At 40.2% G+C, this 21,658-nt stretch overlaps 2 pseudogenes; one reads left to right on the forward strand and one right to left on the reverse strand.

Annotated features, from left to right (window-relative positions):
- Nucleotides 1-3,268: 3,268 nt before the first annotated feature.
- LOC149751002 (uncharacterized) lies at nt 3,269-21,139 on the reverse strand (annotated as a pseudogene).
- On the forward strand, nt 8,033-8,130 carry LOC120107738 (small nucleolar RNA R71; annotated as a pseudogene).
- Nucleotides 21,140-21,658: the final 519 nt, after the last annotated feature.

Below are 21,658 nucleotides of genomic sequence, written 5' to 3' on the forward strand. Positions count from 1 at the left end.
TTGAGCTCATCAAAATCAAATAGGGTTATAATCAATTGATGCAAAAATAAAATTGTTCTCCCAAGTGCAGGAGAATCGCACAAGTAGTAAAATCTCGGGAGTCCGAGGTCGAATCCTCAGGAAACGAAATTTATAGATTATTAGCGTAATTTTTAGATTAATTAATTAAATAAATTTGTGGATTAAAATGATGTTTTAATTTTCAGAAATTAAATGCAGAGAATAATAAACACAATTCAATGAAATAAAAATGGTAGGGATCTGGAATCCCCCTTGATGATATTGCATCCAAGGAATAAACTCTATGGTTCTTAATTAAAGATTAAATGTAGGATAGATCTAATCATGGTATATGTTTCATGAACATATGAACTCAATTTCTAAGCATTCATCGTGCTTTCTACGTCTATGACGAATCAAATACTAAAGCAATCCATATATCAATAATCATAATCCATTAAAGATCTATCTACGAAATAACTACGCATGGATCAAGAACATGTCAATAAATATAAATCATTGAAAGCAAAAGTTTAGAGTTTACTTCAAAGAGCAATACATCAAAGGTTCCTCCATCGCCCTCCCTAGGACTTTAGCCTTCCATTTCACACATTAATCCCCCTTTCATTTTCTTTCTTCTTTTTTTTTTTTCTCTTTTCTTTTCGGAAACAGGGCCTCCCCTGTTTCCTCTCTCTGTTTTTTTCTTTGAATGGGGACTTGTTTTCGAATGAGGGATCGCCCCCCCTGTTTCTTCCGAATGGCCTAGATAACCCGCTCCCTTCCCCCCCTTTCGCGCACACGGTGAAGACCAGCTGAGATCGATCCCTGATCCTACGGGATACGTGGAGATGAGCGTGACACGGACGGCTGGGATGATGGGATGCACGGATGGATGAAGCGGAATCGCGGGAGAAGCGGACGGGATGATCACAGGGCGCTGGGAGCTGATCACACGCAGATGGCTGGGGGCTCTGAGATGCGTTGGATGCTGGGATGAAGTCGGATCTTTGCTGAGAAAGGATGCGGAAATGCTGGGATTTCGTGGACGCACGGGAGGTTGGGTGGTCGTTCGAAGCATACATCCCGGCTGGCAGCGGTATCTCCGGACGCGTGAAGGAAGCTGAGACGCGTGAAGGAAGCTTCACGGACGGCTAAGAGCTTGATCACAGAGCTGGGATCATAGACTCAGACGGGTTGATTGCTAATCCGGAAGAGGTAGATGGTGGATCGGAAGGAATGCTGGAAAATCGCACACGGGCTCATGGAAGTTGAGATGCGGCTGGAAATTCTGCTGGGAAGAGGTGTGCGTTCGTGTGCTGATGAATGCTGGGATGCGAACGTGGAAGCTTCACGGGTCCTGGGATCACGGTCACTAAGCTGGGAGGCAAAGACGTGTGGACATTGAAGGAAGCTTGGAATGCTGGGATGCTGTGGCCTTGGACTCATGGGTGATGAACCTAGATGGCTGAGCTTGATCGTTGGATGTGGCTGCACCTAGTCGGATAATGCTCCTTCTAGTGTGCAACTGGGACTGACCCCATGTGGTTGACTAGTCACCTACTATGATGCATCTTTTTGAACCCAATGTGCATTTTAACTTTGATTTCCGATCACCTGCACCCCACAAAAATATAATATTAATACAACACTTCTATCATTATTTGTTGGCAATAATACTAATTTAAGTGATGTGTAGATCGCACTTTTGTGCTCTCATCACACCCCCCAACTAGCTTATTGCTAGTCTCTAGCAATTAACGAGCAAATAATAAAATGAGAGTACAAAAGGTGTGGTTTAACCTTTGATATTTTATTAGAACTAATTGCATAAAATTAAGATAAGTACTCACTTTCGTAGGAATCACGATTGCACTTAGCACGTGCAACAAGCCGTTAAACCCCTAGGTTACCCTAGTGGACGAGTGTTGTCTCGTGAGGATTTTCAGGGATGCTACCCACAAACATCATACATGATATAACATGACATGAGATCATAATAAAAAAATGTGAAATAAATTCTAAGCTAATACACATATAATTAATCGATATATATTTTCAAGTATGGCAACTGTCAAAGCAAGGAAATATAAAAGTGTAGTGTGCATCAAATCGCATGACTTTCTCAGAGTACTAATACCTCCACCACAACAGGGCACCTCCTGAGTTTTAGGTGCACTACTCAGGTTCAAAAGTATTTTCTACAATTTATTAGAACCTGATCCATCAAATTTTCAGAATATCACATGTTGTCTAAATTTGTCAAGAATGGTTCGCATGTAAAGAAAGAGCTATCAATCTCAACTAAACAACCCGGGTACACAGAGGTCCAATACAATGGAGTCAAACCAGCCATTACCACATGTCACTAGGTTCAGCCTAACCAACTCATTCATGCTTATTTTTATTTTATTTTATTTTTTTCAATACACATGACAACTACAGCTATCCAACCCCATTAGGCTCTAATAAGGTCCATGTAGCGAGCTTTCAGTCAATGACCCCCGATCCAGTTGGCTCAAGACATTAGGTGAAACACCCCTCGGACTTAATTACTCGAACCAGACTACGCCACGAGGCCAGACTTGTCATCATAAGTATAATTTTTTTTTTGAATAATAATTATGCAAGAAAAGAAATGATAGACTGAACCATATATATATTTTTATTATATATGTGACTGCATCGTGACTATAGGTCAACCAAAGTCGGATCATAAGGCACCTAAGTAATCTAGTCGGGATATTCAACCTCTATCTTTATGTGAAAACCAAATCCTGAACCTTATGGTACAAACAATGATACTCATACTTCTTTTATGGATAAGGCTAACAAAAATGCAGTTAACAAATATGAACTCCTGAGGCCTTCCTATTGTCATTAAGTACACGTGTGGGGATCTAATAATAGGTCTCTGATCAGTCATAGTATGCATGTGTTCCTTGCCTTAATAGTTGTACACACTCAATATGAAAATACATGTGCATTTGCTCAGAAAAGAAAGTAATAGAATAAATCAAATGCAAAAACAAGTTTTTTTTTTTTTTTGATCAAAATATTTCCCTCCCCCAACTTAAACATTGCATTGTCCTCAATGTAAAAAATACAAGAAAACTATATATGAGAGACAATAGAGAAAATAATAGAGAGAAGAAGAATACCTTGAGCTGTTGATTTTCAGAAAAGAAGACCTACAAAATAAGAAGAAAACTAGAAATAAAAGAAAAAAATAATAATTCTAACTAATATACACATACCTTGGCCTTCATGTTCAGTCATAAGAAGGCTCCCCCAAGGAAAAGGAGTCCTCTTCATCTGCAAAATTTTCAAGAAAAGGTTTTAATCTGTGTCCATTTACCTTAAAAATTTGACCATCCTGTGGATTCTCAATTTCAACTGCCCCGTGTGGAAAAACAGTTTTTACAATGAAAGGACCTGTCCATCTTGATCGTAATTTTTCAGGAAATAGATGTAAGCGAGAGTCATACAAAAGAACTTTTTGTGCAGGCTCAAAAGATTTTCTTAGAATTGAGTTATCATGCCTAATTTTCATTCGTTCTTTACAAAGTCTAGCATTGTCATACGCATCCCGACGAATTTCATTCAATTCACTTAATTGTAATTTTCTAGCGAAACCAGCATCTGACAGTTCAAAGTTTAATTTTCTAATGGCCCAATACGATTTATGCTCTATTTCAACAGGTAGATGACATGCTTTTCCATAGACTAGCCGATACGGGGACATACCAAGAATAGTTTTATAAGCAGTACGGTAAGCCCACAATGCGTCAGAAAGTTTTAAAGGCCAGTCTTTGCGTGATGGATTCACCGTTTTCTCTAAAATTCGTTTAATTTCCCGATTGGCTAACTCTACTTGGCCACTAGTCTGCGGGTGATAAGGAGTTGCAATTCTATGAGTGATACCGTACTTTTGCAATAGAATCTCAAAAGGCTTATTACAGAAATGTTTTCCCCCATCACTAATTATAGCCTTGGGCATCCCAAATCGTGAAAAAATATTTTCTTTTAGAAATTTCAAAACAGGTTTGTGATCATTAGTTCTACAGGCAACAGCTTCTAACCATTTTGACACATACTCAACACCAACTAAAATATACTCATGGCCAAAAGATGGTGGAAACGGACCCATGAAATCAATACCCCACATGTCAAAAATTTCAATAGCAGTAATGGATTGAAGAGGCATCATTTGCCTACGAGTTAGACTTCCAACACGCTGACATGGGTCACATGTCCTACAGAACTCGTGGGCATCTTTAAATAGTGTAGGCCAATAAAAACCACATTGCAACACCTTAGCTGCCGTTTTCTTAGATGCAAAGTGTCCTCCACAAGCACTGGCATGACAAAAAGAGAGTACACTTTGTATCTCATGTTCCGGAATGCATCTTCTAAAGATTTGATCATTGCAATACTTGAACAAATAAGGAGCATCATAATAATAATTTCTTACTTCACGCAAGAAATTATTCTTATCATTCGATCCCCAATGCTCCGGCATCCGGTTAGTGACAAGAAAGTTTACAATATCAGCATACCATGGCATAGTAGAAAGTGCAAACAATTGCTCTTCAGGAAACGAGTCCTTGATGGGCAACTGTGGCACCGAATCATTAAAAACTAGCCGTGATAAATGGTCAGCAACCACATTCTCTACTCCCTTTTTATCTTTGATAGTGATGTCAAATTCTTGGAGTAAAAGAATCCATCATATTAAGCGTGGTTTAGCCTCTTTCTTATCTAGTAAATATTTTAGCGCTGCATGATCCGTAAAGATAACAATAGGAGCACCAAGGATATAAGAGCGAAATTTGTTTAATGCAAATACTACTGCAAGCAATTCCTTTTCGGTGGTGGTGTAATTCATTTGAGCATCATTTAAAGTTTTGCTTGCATAGTAAATGACATATGGCTTATTATCCTTGCGTTGTCCTAGGACAGCTCCTATCGCATAGTCACTAGCATCGCACATGATCTCAAAAGGTAATGACCAATCGGATGGTCGCACGATGGGTGCAGTGCTAAGCATAGACTTCAACTTTTCGAATGCCTCTTGACAGGTTTCAGTCCAATTGAACGGTGTATCAAGGGATAGGAGGTTACATAATGGTCGGGCTATGACACTAAAGTCCTTGATGAACCTCCTATAAAATCCGGCATGACCCAAAAATGATCTAACATCTCTAACCGTCTTGGGTGCAGGTAGCTTGGCGATTAAGTCAATCTTAGCTCTATCAACTTCCATGCCCTTCGATGAAACAATATGTCCTAGGACAATTTCCTTTGGCACCATGAAGTGGCATTTCTCCCAATTCAGTATCAGGTTCTTTTCTATACACCGAGCTAAGACAGCTTGTAAATGTAGTAAACAATCATCAAAAGAATCGCCAAAAATAGAAAAATCATCCATGAACACTTCCAAAAACTTCTCGTTCATGTCTTCAAAAATACTGAGCATGCATCTTTGAAATGTTGCAGGTGCATTACATAACCCGAACGGCATCCGACGGAAAGCGAATGTACCAAAAGGACAAGTGAAAGTAGTCTTCTCTTGATCTTCTGGTGAAATCTCGATTTGGTAGTATTCGGAATAGCCATCGAGAAAACAATAAAAATTATGTCCTGCAACTCTTTCCAAAACTTGGTCTAGGAAAGGTAAGGGAAAGTGATCTTTCCTAGTGACCAAATTCAATTTTCGATAGTCAACACACATGCGCCAACTCGTGGAGACACGAGTCGGGACTAACTCACCCTGCTCATTTTTGACTACCGTCAGACCTGCTTTTTTGGGCACGACTTGAGTAGGACTTACCCACTTGCTATCAAAAATTGGGTAAATAATACCCACGTCAAGCAACTTGAGGACTTCTGCTTTAACCACATCTCTCATCGTAGGATTCAACCTGCGTTGCATTTGCCTTGTGGTTTTGGCATTGTCCTCCAAATATATCCGGTGCGTGCAAATTAAAGGGCTAATCCCCTTCAAGTCTGCAATAGACCACCCTAAAGCTCCTCTATGATTCTTTAGAACACCAAGTAATTTTTTTTCTTGGGCATGATCAAGATCAGATGAGATGATTATAGGAAAAGTGTCATCGGATCCAAGAAAGGCATACTTGAGTTCCTTCGGTAAAGGTTTCAACTCGAGCTTAGGTGCTTGTTCATGGGATGGTACTATCTTTGCTTCTCGAGATGGCAAATGTTCAAATTCCTCTATTCTCGGTCTCCACCCATTGACCATCATGACATCTGAGTTATCTAAAGTAGGTGGGACCGTATCATCAGTAGTACCTTCAGAACACCAATCTATCAAACCATTGTCGGCCGTTCAGTAAATGTTTCTTTTAACAGATATTCTTCCGCAATGGTTTCAACCCATTCAACTTCTTTACTTTCTTCATGATCACTGGGTTGTTTGCCTATACTAAAGACGTTCAGTTCCAAAGTCATATTGCCAAAAGAAAGCTTCATGACACCATTCCTACAATTGATCAATGCATTAGAAGTTGCAAGGAATGGGCGTCCTAAGATGACTGGAATCTGAGATGGTGAATTGGAAGCCGGATGTGTGTCCAGTACGATAAAGTCAACAGGAAAATAGAACTTGTCTACTTGGACCAACACATCTTCGATAATTTCTCTAGGGACCTTCACTGACCTGTCAGCTAATTGTAAGGTGACAGTTGTTGGCTTCAACTCACCTAAACCGAGTTGCTCATATACCGTATATGGCAACAAGTTCACACTCGCTCCTAAATCTAGCAATGCTCGCTCAATCCTAAAATTGCCAATGATGCACGAGATAGTTGGGCAACCTGGATCCTTATATTTAGGAAGAATGTTATGCTGTAAAATTGCACTCACATTTTCAGCCAGAAATGCCTTCTTCTTGACATTTAAACGACGCTTGACAGTGCACAAATCTTTTAAAAATTTTGCATATGAAGGCACTTGTTTGATTGCATCAAGAAGAGGTACATTGATTTTTACTTGCTTAAAAAGCTCAAGAATTTCAGAGTTTGGTTCAAGCTTTTGCAAGGGCTTTAATCTTTGTGGAAATGGTGCAGGAAAAGGACATTTAATTTTTTCAGTAGATGTTGGTGCTTCAGTTTCTTCGTTATCCTTTTCTTTTGTCTTTAAAGGGTCAGAATCAGGTATGGCTTGAGTTTGTTCTGGGACTGGTCGGTCAATAATCTTTCCACTTCGCAATGTTATTATACTCTTTGCGTGCTCTTTATGCAAAGTTGAAGATGATGCATTGCTACCGCCGTAGACTTGAGGGTTAGGTTGTGGTTGAGCTGGTAGCTTACCCTTCTCTTGAGCACTTAAAGCAGTGGTCAGCGTTGTCAGTTGATTTCTTAATTCATCATTGATTTTAGCTTGACCTTACATGAAAGATTGCAAAGTTTCTTCGAGACTGGATTTTTGAGGGGGTGCATGTGCATAATGAGGGTGCGGAGGTGGAGGAGTTGGGTTATATACTTGTTGAGGTTGGTCATTCCTCCACCTGAAATTTGGATGGTTCTTCCATCCAGGGTTGTAAGTACCCGAAAAAGGATTATTGAAAGATTTTTGATAGGTATTCATAACATTGGCCTGATCGTGCAAGACTTCCTTGAATGCGGGTATTGTGGGGCAATCAGTGATGAGATGGCCAGGCATCTCGCAAATCCTACAACACTCGCTGTTATGTTCTACGGTCTTGACGGGTTCAATCCTTCTAAGTTCAATTTCCTCTACCTTCCTAGTAAGGGCTGCCATTTTAGCTTGAATATCATCCTGAGTATTAAGGTTGTAAAGGCCCCCGTGTGGAATGCTAGTAGGCTTAGGCAAAGGTTTATTCACTCTATCCCCTATATCCCATAATTGTGCAGTCTCTGCGAGAGAGTCTAAATAGTCCCATGCCTCATCGGGTTGCTTTTCCAGAAATAGACCATTGCACATAGTCTCTATAAATTGTTTTAATTGTGAAGACAATCCCTCGTAAAAGAAACTAATGGTTCTCCATGTTTCAAACCCATGATGAGGACAAGAGAGTAGCAAATCTTTAAATCTCTTCCAGCATTCATAAAATGTTTCATGGTCTTTTTGTTGGAAATTACTAATGTGCCTTTTCAAAAAATTAGTCCTTTGTGCGGGAAAGAACTTTTTTAAGAATTCTCTTTGCATATCATGCCATGTTCCTAACGATCTTGGTCTCAAGGAGTTCAGCCATGTTTTGGCTTTATCCTTCAAGGAAAAAGGAAACAAGGTTAATTTAAGGACATCTTCCGATACATTTGGCACTCTAAATGTGATGCTAATTTCCTCAAAATCCTTAAGGTGAAGATAAGGGTTCTCAGATTCCATTCCATGATACTTTGGCAGCAATTAAATTACTCCTGGTTTGATTTCAAAGTGTCCTACATTTTCAGGAATAATCATGCATGAAGGTTGACTAGTCCTAGTGGGATGTAAGTATTGTCGAAGTGTCATAACTGGGGGTCTACCTTCATCACCATGGTGACTTCCTACATCATCAGGAAAATTTGCCATCTCACAAGGTGTGAGATACTGCGAAGGAATTTCAAGGATGTGTCCTAAGGGATGATCTAAAGTTGTACGACTTAATCGACCGGTGTCGTCCCTATTCCAACTTAGCATACAAAATTTGATTAAATTTTTTTTTATGTTTTTTTTTTTAAATTAAAATTTTCAATTAGCAACAAGGGTTAATGAGATATGATAACAATAAAATTCTGATTCTAAAACAATTAAATGCAGAAAATTCAAAACAGAAAGCAGCAAGATTTTGTATTAATATAATGGTCTTAAAAGTTTCAGAATGTCAATCAGACCGTTCAGATGAAAGAAACACAGGTCCTGCACCTGACAACCAAATTTGGGTTCAATCAGACGGTTAATTTCTTTGATATCAGAGTTTGATGTAGACTGTGCAGGGAATAAAAAAAACAGCAGTAAAGATTTTTTTTTGTTTTTCGAAAGAAAAAGACTAACTACTAAAGTACTAATTAAATCTAAAATTATACTAATAAATCAGCCGTTCCCCGGCAACGGCGCCAAAAACTTGATGCAAAAATAAAATTGTTCTCCCAAGTGCAGGAGAATCGCACAAGTAGTAAAATCTCGGGAGTCCGAGGTCGAATCCTCAGGGAACGAAATTTATAGATTATTAGCGTAATTTTTAGATTAATTAATTAAATAAATTTGTGGATTAAAATGATGTTTTAATTTTCAGAAATTAAATGCAGAGAATAATAAACACAATTCAATGAAATAAAAATGGTAGGGATCTGGAATTCCCCTTGATGATATTGCATCCAAGGAATAAACTCTATGGTTCTTGATTAAAGATTAAATGTAGGATAGATCTAATCATGGTATATGTTTCATGAACATATGAACTCAATTTCTAAGCATTCATCGTGCTTTCTACGTCTACGACGAATCAAATACTAAAGCAATCCATATATCAATAATCATAATCCATTAAAGATCTATCTACGAAATAACTACGCATGGATCAAGAACATGTCAATAAATATAAATCATTGAAAGCAAAAGTTTAGAGTTTACTTCAAAGAGCAATACATCAAAGGTTCCTCCATCACCCTCCCTAGGACTTTAGCCTTCCATTTCACACATTAATCCCCCTTTCATTTTCTTTCTTCTTTTTTTTTTCTCTTTTCTTTTCGGAAACAGGGCCTCCCCTGTTTCCTCTCTCTGTTTTTTTCTTTGAATGGGGACTTGTTTTCGAATGTGGGATCGCCCCCCCTGTTTCTTCCGAATGGCCTAGATAACCCGCTCCCTTCCCCCCCTTTCGCGCACGTGGTGAAGACCAGCTGAGATCGATCCCTCATCCTACGGGATACGTGGAGATGAGCGTGACATGGACGGCTGGGATGATGGGATGCACGGATGGATGAAGCGGAATCGCGGGAGAAGCGGATGGGATGATCACAGGGCGCTGGGAGCTGATCACACGCAGATGGCTGGGGGCTCTGAGATGCGTTGGATGCTAGGATGAAGTCGGATCTTTGCTGAGAAAGGATGCGGAAATGCTGGGATTTCGTGGACGCACGGGAGGTTGGGTGGTCGTTCGAAGCATACATCCCGGCTGGCAGCGGGATCTCCGGACGCGTGAAGGAAGCTGAGACGCGTGAAGGAAGCTTCACGGACGGCTAAGAGCTTGATCACAGAGCTGGGATCATAGACTCAGACGGGTTGATTGCTAATCCGGAAGAGGTAGATGGTGGATCGGAAGGAATGCTGGAAAATCGCACACGGGCTCATGGAAGTTGAGATGCGGCTGGAAATTCTGCTGGGAAGAGGTGTGCGTTCGTGTGCTGATGAATGCTGGGATGCGAACGTGGAAGCTTCACGGGTCCTGGGATCACGGTCACTAAGCTGGGAGGCAGACGTGTGGACGTTGAAGGAAGCTTGGAACGCTGGGATGCTGTGGCCTTGGACTCATGGGTGATGAACCTGGATGGCTGAGCTTGATCGTTGGATGTGGCTGCACCTAGTTGGATAATGCTCCTTCTAGTGTGCAACTAGAACTGACCCCATGTGGTTGACTAGTCACCTACTATGATGCATCTTTTTGAACCCAATGTGCATTTTAACTTTGATTTCCGATCACCTGCACCCCACAAAAATATAATATTAATACAGCACTTCTATCATTATTTGTTAGCAATAATACTAATTTAAGTGATGTGTAGATCGCATCAATCACTCCACAGATATGCATAACGTGTGGGCAGTTATCGAGCAGTTATGGAGCATGCCTGCGTTGCTCGATAATGAGCACCGACTTTCACTCTATATAATCTACACCTACAAGACCTCCAGGTATGCTTGCTTTTGCACTCATGCTACTATTACTTTCTCTCAAGCTCCAGGTATGCCTGCGTTTTCTAAAATCTTTATCTGACTTAGGAATCGGAGGATCCTCCGTCACTCAAATCCAATGACCTTCGATATTTTCTCTCTTATTTTTAGTTCGGGCTCCTAGGTCCAAGTTGACCACTTCATCCGAACATAGCAATCCAAGCATAGCCAACCACATTTCATTCACTAGCTCATCCAGTCCTCTTGACTTGAATTTTGGCAACAACAGATTAGCATTAGAGGAAGAATCTTAGTTCCTTTTGAAGGTTTGAGAGATTTTGAGATATGCAACAATGAATTCTAAGAGAATTCACCAAGATACCACTATTTCTTCACAACAGGAAGCTCGCCAGGAGTCGGATGGATCCCATCATGGTCCCCTGAGAACTCAACCTCTTTAGGGCTCTCAACCAGCACTTGGAGTTATTAATGCTGAGCAGTTTAATTTGCTCGTCCACTAGGTCCAGGCTCTCACAGCAACTATTCAAAACCTACACTAGTAGACTACCAATCTATAGTACGCAAATGAGCTGAGCCACCATGGAGGTCCAATGCAGCATAGCCATCATTCTCATCCTTAGAATCCTAGACGAAACTAGAGATGTAGTCCTTCAATTTCTCATCCCAAGGTAGATTCTATATCAGGCCATTCATTCCCTCGCCGACTAAAGTGGGTTTCCAAGAGGAGGCCGTTCTTGATTGAAAGATTGAGGAAATAAAAAATCGCATTGAATCTCTCAAAGGCAAGAACTCCAAGTTCGAGGATGATTTGGAGTTCACTATCGAACCCTCCTTCTCACCAAGGATTATGGAGACTATTTTTCCTGGAAGGTTTAAGATGCCTCAGTTGGAGACCTACGATGGGACTTTAGATCCATTGGATCACTTGGAGAGCTTCAACTCTCTTATGACACTTCAAGGCACAACCAACGTGGTGTTATGTCAAGTATTCCGGCAACACTTTGAAAGGTAGTTTGGCTATGGTACTCTAGCTTCTAGTCAGGCTTAATCCATTCTTTCGAGCAGATCAGCTATTTGCAACTCATTTCATTAGAAGCTGAAGGCAAAGAAGGGGCTCGGAGAGCTTATTTTTTGTGAAGTGAAGGAAAGATGAGTCCCTCAAAAGTTTTATTGATTGCTTTAATGCAGCCACACTAGAGATCTGCGACCTAAGCCACTCCGTCATGATGACCACACCAAAGAGCAGTATAAAGCCTTCTCGGTTCCTCTTTTCATTTGAGAAGAGGTTTCTGAAAGACCTGATCGAGCGTCTCGTCCGAGTCGAGAAGTATATCAATGCTAAGCATGCAATGGCAACTTGGCAAGAGTCAACTAGTGGCAAGGTCAAGAAAAGGAAAAGGAGCCAAGAAGAGAAGGAGCCGAGGGAGAAGCCTAGATGAGATGAAGGGAACTCCTGACGGCAAATGAGCCCATCTCATATGTTTAAGAGAAAGACATCTCTCAATACTCTGAGGACATAAATACTCATGGAGATATAAAACTAAGGCTATTTGAAGTGGCCCTAGAGGATGAAGGCACTAGCAGGCTGAAGGGACCGAAGGAAGTACTGTCGATTCGACACGAGATATGGGTACGACATCGAGGAGTGCCTATGGCTAAAGGATAAGATTGAGGCCTTTATCTAACAAAGGTACCTTGATTTTCATATGAATGACTAGCAGGGCTGAGATGACGTTGGTTGGGATCGGCAAACACTCGAGCGGTAGAATAATAATCGACCAAGAGCAGGGTTGATCAACACCATTTCCGATGAATGGTGACTAGAATGGTGTGGAGGAAGTTCAAGGTGACTAGATGATGGCTTGGCAGTATTTCGTGGCCATGCTCCAAGAAAAAAACTGGCTATTGAAACTCTCCCAATTAAAGGCCTAGATGCTCAAGATGAGAAAAATGAGCAAAAAAGAGAACTAGCAGAGTAGCTCATCCTTATTTCTCTTTGTGATGAAAATACAGACCGAATTGTTCAAATCAGTTCGCAGCGGGATAAGGCAACCTAGACCCAGCTGGTTGACTTCCTCTATGCCAATGCAGACATCTTCGCCTGGTCGGCCTTAGACATGCCAGGTGTAGACTCTAATGTCATTGTGTGGAGGTTAAATGTGGATCTAGGATAGCGATTTATGCAACAAAAGAAGAGAAGTTTCCATTTTTGATTGCAACATCATTATCCTAACTTAATTACCTCTAATCAATTGTTCCCGACTTCCTAGTTTTAATTCAAATTCTATCTATTAATGGACAAATTCTTTCCTAAATTACCAAACTCCATATTTGCTCTCCTTTAATCTTCTTAACCCAATTCTACTAGAAAATTTTCTAGAGAATGCATGCATTATCCCCCTCCTCAATTATTGGTCCACTATTTTAGTAACTCAGCTACATGCTAGAATTACCCACGAACATCATTAAGCTAAATTGTTATTGTGCTTTGTAGGGTTGAGATTGGCTAAGATGACTTAATTATGTTGAGTCGACACTCACTTCCAAATCTCATACATAAAATTCTATTAAAAAATGAATGGGTAGTTTAGTCATGCTTATGAAGCGAGTCACTTCGATAGTATCCTGTGGACTGGAGATAGAAAGTTGCCCATGGCACTCAGAAGGATTTTGTTTTTTGATGTTATTGAAAGTGAATCCTAGGTTCTTCGGTGTTAAGCATGCTGAATTTTTTTTTTTTTTTTGAAAACCATGGCTGAACCTGATCGGGTTGCCTACGTACCCCTTCATAAGGAGGATTAAGCCATATGTAGTTCTTTTTAAGTTTCAAAAATAGAGCGGAAAAATCGAATCAAATAATTTAATTCGTGCATGCATATAAGATTAAATCTAGAAATCAGCACTGTAAGAACACATAGGATTATGTCAGAATCATTTAAACAATTATGCTAAAACTTTATGCATGATTCACTATCAGATCTAAAAGTTAAACACTCTATTCCGATTAATCTCCAAATATCCATCGAATGGATTCTGGAGATAACTCCGTGAGGAGCCCTAAAGGAGGGTAAAATCTTGGAAAATCGGACCTAGACCCTGACACCAAAATAAAAGATTGATGTAGGATTAATACCTTTTATGATGGATGAAACTTATGGATCTGATCCTTGACTTCACAGCCACGCACACAAATGGCTTCTACGAGAAGTACACGCGAAGTTTCTGGAGAAATCCAATCATGCGGAAGTGCTAGCTTGCGCAGAATTTCTTGAGGTTAAAATTTGATCTTCCCAACGCTATCAACTTTTGATCCGCCTTCTTGGAAGAACTTGGAAGAAAGGTTTAGAGAGATTAAAGAGAACTTAGATATGATCTAAAGACTCTTATCAGGGATCCCCAACAGCTATGGCAACATGAACTTAGTAGATGAATTAATGGCGAGTGGAAGGCTGATTTCTCTTTTCATGCATTAGGCTCTTTCCCTTTTTTTCTTCTTCTTTTCTTTCTTTCTTCCTTGAATTCGACCACCAGCTGATGGAGGTCCTTTTAATGTTGCTATCCCCTCTAACTTCATGCCAACTATCCCAAATTTGGGGAGGATTTTGTAGGATTTTGAATTCAAAATTCAAATTCATGCGCCATCACATGACAAAACTTGATCTAATCTAAACCATTCATCATGTCGCCCATTCCCTCACTCCATTTCGAAATTCCCATGTCCACTATCAGATTAGAGGGTCATAAGGTTATTTTATGGTGTTTAATTTCGAAATTCAAACTTAATTAGAAGTGAGATAAAGATAAGGATAATATATGCCATAAAGAGAGAGAATTTGATCTTATCCTATTCTTTTTTTTATGAATTTATCTCTCCATTGACCCATCTGATGATGAAAGAGGTTCTTGATGTGTGCCACATGTCCCATGGTGCCATTAAATAAATTAAATTATTTTTTAATCATATTAAAAAATTAATTTATGGTGCCATGCATGGATATGTGACATGTGGATTTCAAGATCCGAACAGTTTCACATCAAACCCATTTAATTAAATTAAATCCTAATAATTAGGATGGTCTAATTATCTTGGATTGAACCTAATCCAATTAGGTCTATCCTTAATTAACCATAAATTTAATCTAATTTAATTTGGTCAACCTAAGTTCTCTTGATTCAGACCTAATCCAATCAGGTCAAAAACCCTGATTGAGCCCAGAATTGAATCCAATTCAATTTGGCTCATCCTTAGTTCAATTACTCAATCAAATTGAGTTTATTAGTAATCTAATTACTAATTAATCCTCCAATAATTACTTTAATTATTTTATTGGATAATTCGCCAATCGAATTTACCAAATTATCCCTAAATGATTCTCCACCATCCATCAGCTATCTTGATCAATCAGGAAACTTCTATGCGTGTGACCTCATAGGTTTGAACCTAAGCCGATAGTACAGAAGCGACTTTCTACACTAATCGATGTGACCATCTAGCAATGGTACCCGACGTCCGGATAGGCCGAATATATGCGAAGCAAATATTCTGGAACCCTGGACTATGGTTACTGTATAATTCATCCCTTTGACTCCTAATGCTAGGATGACCTTAGAGTTCTGTCGACTATGTAATTAGTGCATCCATGATGTGATTCAACTTTAGAAATTCTATGACTCCTCACATGGATTACCCTAGCCAAGATTTTGCTAAATTGAACACAAAGCATTATCTCCTATTTTCATGAGGGGTCAATTCCATCTTGACTCGCTCACTGATTTCGTAAGTACTTGACCGCACCCAGTACCTTCCGTCCCAAAATTAGAAATTCTGCTAGTCCGGTACCAAAGTACAGTGAGTTGCTTGCTAATCACTGTGGTGATCTCAGGTCTGAGGGATACTTATACCCATATCCACTCGGAACATCTCTCGACAGTAGAGTGTTCCGAAATTGGTCACATTCAGTGAGATGTATTCCTACACTTCACCTGTGTGACATATCAATGTCTCTACACTCCTTGATTAAGAGGACAACTAACGTATATGTCTCACAACGACCTAATCTCGATAATGCTGTTGTCCTAGTAATAGTATATCATTTGATCGCGAACAGGTTTAAGGACTTGAAGATAAATCCTTCTTTATCATAAAATAAGTCCTAAGGACTTCATCATATAAGAGTTCATTTGAAGATGTTCAATAAAATGATGAATAATGCCAAATAACATTTTATTAATTTGTCAATTCATTTACAAAATTCAATCATCAATATGCTGACGATTGACTTTTAGGATACCATTCCCAACAGTTATTGGATGCATCCATACTCATCAAGTATGATCCACCTGCTTTAGCGAAAAAAAAGAAAACAAAAAAGAGGAACCTAAGTTGGAGTCCTGATAATAATTTTGTAAGCAAGCCCTGCTTGAACAGAGGTGATGCAAAAATAAAATTGTTCCCCCAAGTGCAGGAGAATCGCACAAGTAGTAAAATCTCGGGAGTCCGAGGTCGAATCCTCAGGGAACGATCTATAGATTATTAGCGTAATTTTTAGATGTAATTTTCAGTTAAATAAATTTGTGGATTAAAATGATGTTTTGGTTTTCAGAAATTAAATGCAAAGAATAATAAACAAAATTCAATGAAATAAAGATGGTAGGGATCTGGAATCCCCCTTGATGGTATTGCATCCAAGGAATAAACTCTATGGTTCTTGATTAAAGATTAAATGTAGGATAGATCTAATCATGGTATATGTTTCATGAACATATGAACTCAATTTCTAAGCATCCGTCGTGCTTTCTACGTCTACGACGAATCAAATACTAAAGCAATCCATATATCAATAATCATAATCCATTAAAGATCTATCTATGAAATAACTACGCATGAATCAAGAACATATCAATAAATATAAACCATTGAAAGCAAAAGTTTAGAGTTTACTTCAAAGAGCAATACATCAAAGGTTCCTCCATCACCCTCCCTAAGAAATTAGCCACTCATTTTATACATTAGTCCCCCTTTCATTTTTCCCTTTTTTTTTCTTTTTCTTTTCGGAAACAGGGTCTCCCCTGTTTCCCTTTCTTTTTTTTTCTTTTCGGATGGCAGAGGCCCTCCTCTGTTTTTTCAATGGGAAAGGATGGCATTCCCCCTCCAGCCGAGAGATATATGAAGCTAGTATCTCCCCCCTTCCTCACACGCGGTGGAGATCAGCTGAGAACACGGAGCGGACGCTGATCGATGGTGTTTGGACGCGCATGGACGGCTGCGGATGCTCGGGAACAGCTGGATTTGTGCGTGGATCTGGAAGAATCGGACGCGGAAGAGCTGAGAAGCAAGGCCTTGGACGTGCGATGGGATTCTAATTGCTGCGAATCCAGAAGAGGTTGATGGCTGCTGATCATGGATGCTGGAATCACGGACTCGGTTAGGGTGCGTGGGAGCTGAACCGTGGATGGCTCGCGGAAGAAGTTCCATGGATGATGGACGGCTGGACTTGTGCACCAGAGCTGGGATGCGCTGTGAACTGGGACGCGTGGATGGGGATTGTACGCGGGCTCGCGGGAGAAGCGGACTCAGACGGACACTGGGGTGGAGATGCTCTCGAACGGAAGGAGGATTGGAACCGGGATGCAAACTCGGAAGGCTGAGACGCTCGGTGGAAGCTGGGAACTTGGGAGAGGTCTGAGAAGGTTGATGTGGCTGGAACTCGGCTGAACGCGTGGACGGCTGGGAGAAGTTGGATGCTGGCGATGTTATGATGCTGGGAGATCTTCAAATGGACACACGAAATGGGGAGGACATGCTGCTGCTGGATATGGCTGCACCTAGCCTGCTAATGCTCCTTCTAGTGTGCAACTGGGATTGAACCATGCAGTTGGCTGGTCACCTGCGGTGATGCATCTTTCCAGACCCAATGCGCATTTTAACTTTGATTTACGATCACCTGCACCCCATAAAAATATAATATTAATACAACACTTCTATCATTATTTGTTAGCAATAATACTAATTTAAGTGATGTATAAATCGCACTTTTGTGCTCTCATCAAGAGGCATGAAATGTAGTTGAATCCATGGGCTTTTAATATAAGCTAACCCATCCATTATTTTTATGTTTAGTTTAATGCTTTTGGGTCAAGTCTCTCAAGGTTGCCAAGGTAGGGTCGAGTTGAAGCTCCTAGTCTTCTCCTTGAGTACTCAATTTAAAAACATAGGAATAGTTATCTTTTGGGAGCCACTTCTTCCAGAGCAAACATGTAGAAATGTTAGGGCACTCTAGAACCATCCTCCTGCTCTCTCACTTTCCCCGAACATAACATGCCATATTGTGGGAAAATCTGACCCAACAAATAAATATGGTTGATTATATTTGGTTAAAACATAAGCTAAGTTGCGGCCTTATTATTAATATCAAAATCTTATGTACATCCCTATTAAAAATGGTTGACATAGGTTAGGCTTACTCCAGGGAAGTCATGAATCATAGCTTACTCAATTAACAATTACTACAAAGCTTTTTCTTACAAGTGTACTCATTTATTTGGCATGGGAAGTAATTGAGCCATTATTTCCATCATATCATTTATATACAAAGAATCTAAATTTTGAGCGCACTAGGGACTATGTTGTGCCAAGTTTGATTTAGTTGAAGCATACACAATGGCATCTATTACATCCATGACATATTTTGGAAAATGATAGGACCAAGTTATATAATATTTTGTGTTATTTTTTCTAGTTTAGGTCACGTCTTAGGGTTCAAGTTGTATCTTACTTGCGAAAGAACGATCGATTTTTTTACGTGACATCAACTATTGGATCGCATTTTGCACACCTCTCAAAGCATTCTAATCTTTTTCTTCTACCATATACACAAATCTCAAAAGATCTATTGTACGATCTAATAGTTCATGTTGTGAAAGAGCATAAGATGACGTTGTAGTTGATCCAGCCAAAGAGCCTTCGATACTTAAGTCAAATAAAGTTTTATGGAACAGAAGATGTAGAAAGATAAAGGAGAAAAGAAAGCAGAGAGTTTGTAGCTTGTGTGCGTACCTAGGACCCTGAGCCCTTTTTATAGATAAAGAATCTTGGTCTCACCGAAGGTGGACTCTAAAGTTTAGAGTCAGACAGAGAGTTATCTAAGTTTTTCTTATCCGGATCAGCCCATAAATGCAAGTCCAGCTAAAAATAGTTTCTTGTTGCATGTCAATTTATACTAGACATATCTGATTTTGGCCACATCACATGCCCTTCACTACTATGCCCAAGCCATTCTTCTAGCTCGGGCTACGAAAGTAGACAGATGTATTGATACTAGGTCAAGTATGATCCACATCACCCCACTCATTTTTTAGGTCGTAGCTCACCTATTTAGCTCATGATGATTTTAGGTGGTAACCGTGAATTTTTGGCTGAATATGTTGGGCAAATTTATTTGGAATTTGAAAAGACTAATAGTTTGTATGATGAGACATGTGGCATCTTGGCAGGCTGGGAATGTGATCAGTCATGTAGATCTTCGATTATCTAAGCCATTGAGATTTTCTTGTTCTGAGAGTCATCGAGGTCAGTTTCTTGTATTAAGAGCCATTAAGATTAGCTTCTTGACTTGAGAACTGTTGATGTCGGCTCTTTGATCTAAGACACATTGAGGTTGGCTCTTTGACCATTGATCCTTGGTCTAGCCTTTGGAGGCCTTGAAGTCATGGAGTTCGGATTATGTGATTTAGCTTATTGGGTCCCTTCTTTAGGTCGGCTTATCTTCACCTTAGCCCTCTAATCAGCCATAGCTATTTTTCACATTTGAATGGATCCAAGTCATTTCTTCACAAGAGAATTTATCTCGATGGGAAAAATTAATCACTTTCAGTTGAGTGAAGATTCTATCCGAGTATTTGAGGTTGCTTCATTTTTTCGAGTATTTGAGGTTGCTTCATGGAGCTAGAGGTCGCATTTGCTGAGATCATGGTCCTCTGCAGTCGGCTTGAGAACTGTCGTGGCCCAAGATTAAGTGCTATTCTTGCTCCCTATTCTCAACTTAGGAGGTTGAGTTACCAGAATTAGGCTTAAGGTTGGTTTTTGGACCTGAGCAATTTTGGAACTTTGCCTAATGACTCCTTTTCCAAATGAGTTATTTGATGGCTAGCAACTGATTGATCGGGCTAGATCCTGCCATTTCCCCTCCGACCTAGCCTGGGTTAGGACTTTTCATCTCAACAGTCCTCAAGACGAACCTATGGATGTCGCCTCAACCAGTCATGCTGGGACTTTTCATCTCGGTGGTCCTAGGACAAATCCTGTGGGTGTCACCATGGCCTAGTCAATTTCGGACTTTTTATTCTGGCAATCCTTAGGATGAATCTTGTGGGTGTTTCCTTGGACCAATCAAGCTAGACTTCTCATCCTATCAGTCCTCGAGATGGATCCCATGGGTGTCACCTAGGCCTAGTCAAGTTGGGACTTTCCATCCCAGCGGTCCTTGGGATGGATCGTGCGGGTGTTGCCTACCTAATCAAGCTAGGACTTTTGTCCTCGGCTGATGTTATCTTACCACTTGTGCTCTGAGATTGGTGATCAAGTGATTGTTTCTATGGTTATGCTTACATAGTATTTGAGGGAGAGCTAAAGCGTAGCTTTATTGATAATCAGTGATGAAGAATAGAATTTCAGTATTGCAGATATTACTAATGATAAATCTTGATATGATCAAGTTTTCAGGTCGATGTAATCATAGGGTGTTTAGATCCCCTTCAGGCCTTTCTTCTAACCATAGATCTTTCGAGCTGAGGAAGTTGGTATTCCAAAGACCATGGCAATCCAACAATAAGTTGGTTATTCTCCCTCACTTCTGGGGTATGCTGATTCTGGTCGGCATCTCTGCATCAGGGCTAGTCATCCATATAACCGAACGAGGTGTCCTCTCTGGATAAGGTCTTCAATTCCGTCCTTGAGCTATATGCACTCTCTTGTACCATGGCCCTGGTCATGGTGGAACCAACAATATTTCCTTCAATCTTGCTTGTTGGGATGGATTTTCATCATTTCCGGCCAATGCACATAGTCCTTGATCTCAATCAAGATCTAACTCCTCGGAATGTTGAGGGAAGTGTATCTTTTAAATCCCTGAGGTGGGCTCTTTGCTCTTCTAGAAGCCCCTTCATCACTTCTTGACTTTCCATTTGGGTTCTCATTGGGCCTCCACTCATCTTGGCCCTTGCGGTTCTTCTTTGTTTGGTCTTTGTTCGCTTCCTTCTGAGCTACCATAGTCTCTTCGGCATTAATATATTTTTTATCTCAGGCTAACAGCTTAGATAGGTCTTTAGGTGGCTTCTTTGAAAGAGAGAAATTGAAGTGCAAGTTCTTCAGACCATTATCTATTGTATCCGTAGCTACAACTTGATCTTGATCACATACCTCCGGAGTTTCTGCATTGAAACGGCGAATATATTGCGGAAGCAACTCGTTTGGCCTTTGTTTAATAATAAACAAACTTGCTAAGGTCTTCTTGTGCATTTTATTGCTGAGGAAGTGGTTGACGAATTGCCGGCTGAATTGGTTGAATGAGCTAACTGAGCTAGATTGGAGGCTCGAGTACCAAGACAGAGCTATCCTTTTAAGAATGACAAAGAAAGCTCGTCATATGTCTGCATCCAAAGCACCATGTAGCAGCATCAGAGCCTTGAATCGTTCCAGATGGTCCGCAGGATCCGAGATTCCATCAAATTGTTCAAACTGCGGCATCTTGAATCTCGGAGGTAGATGCTCCTTCATGATTTCTTTAGT

The sequence above is a fragment of the Phoenix dactylifera genome, chromosome 17, assembly GCF_051530095.1.
Source record: "Phoenix dactylifera cultivar Ajwa chromosome 17, Ajwa_hap1_PhDact_Kaust_v1.1, whole genome shotgun sequence".
In the NCBI taxonomy this organism is placed as follows: domain Eukaryota; kingdom Viridiplantae; phylum Streptophyta; class Magnoliopsida; order Arecales; family Arecaceae; genus Phoenix; species Phoenix dactylifera.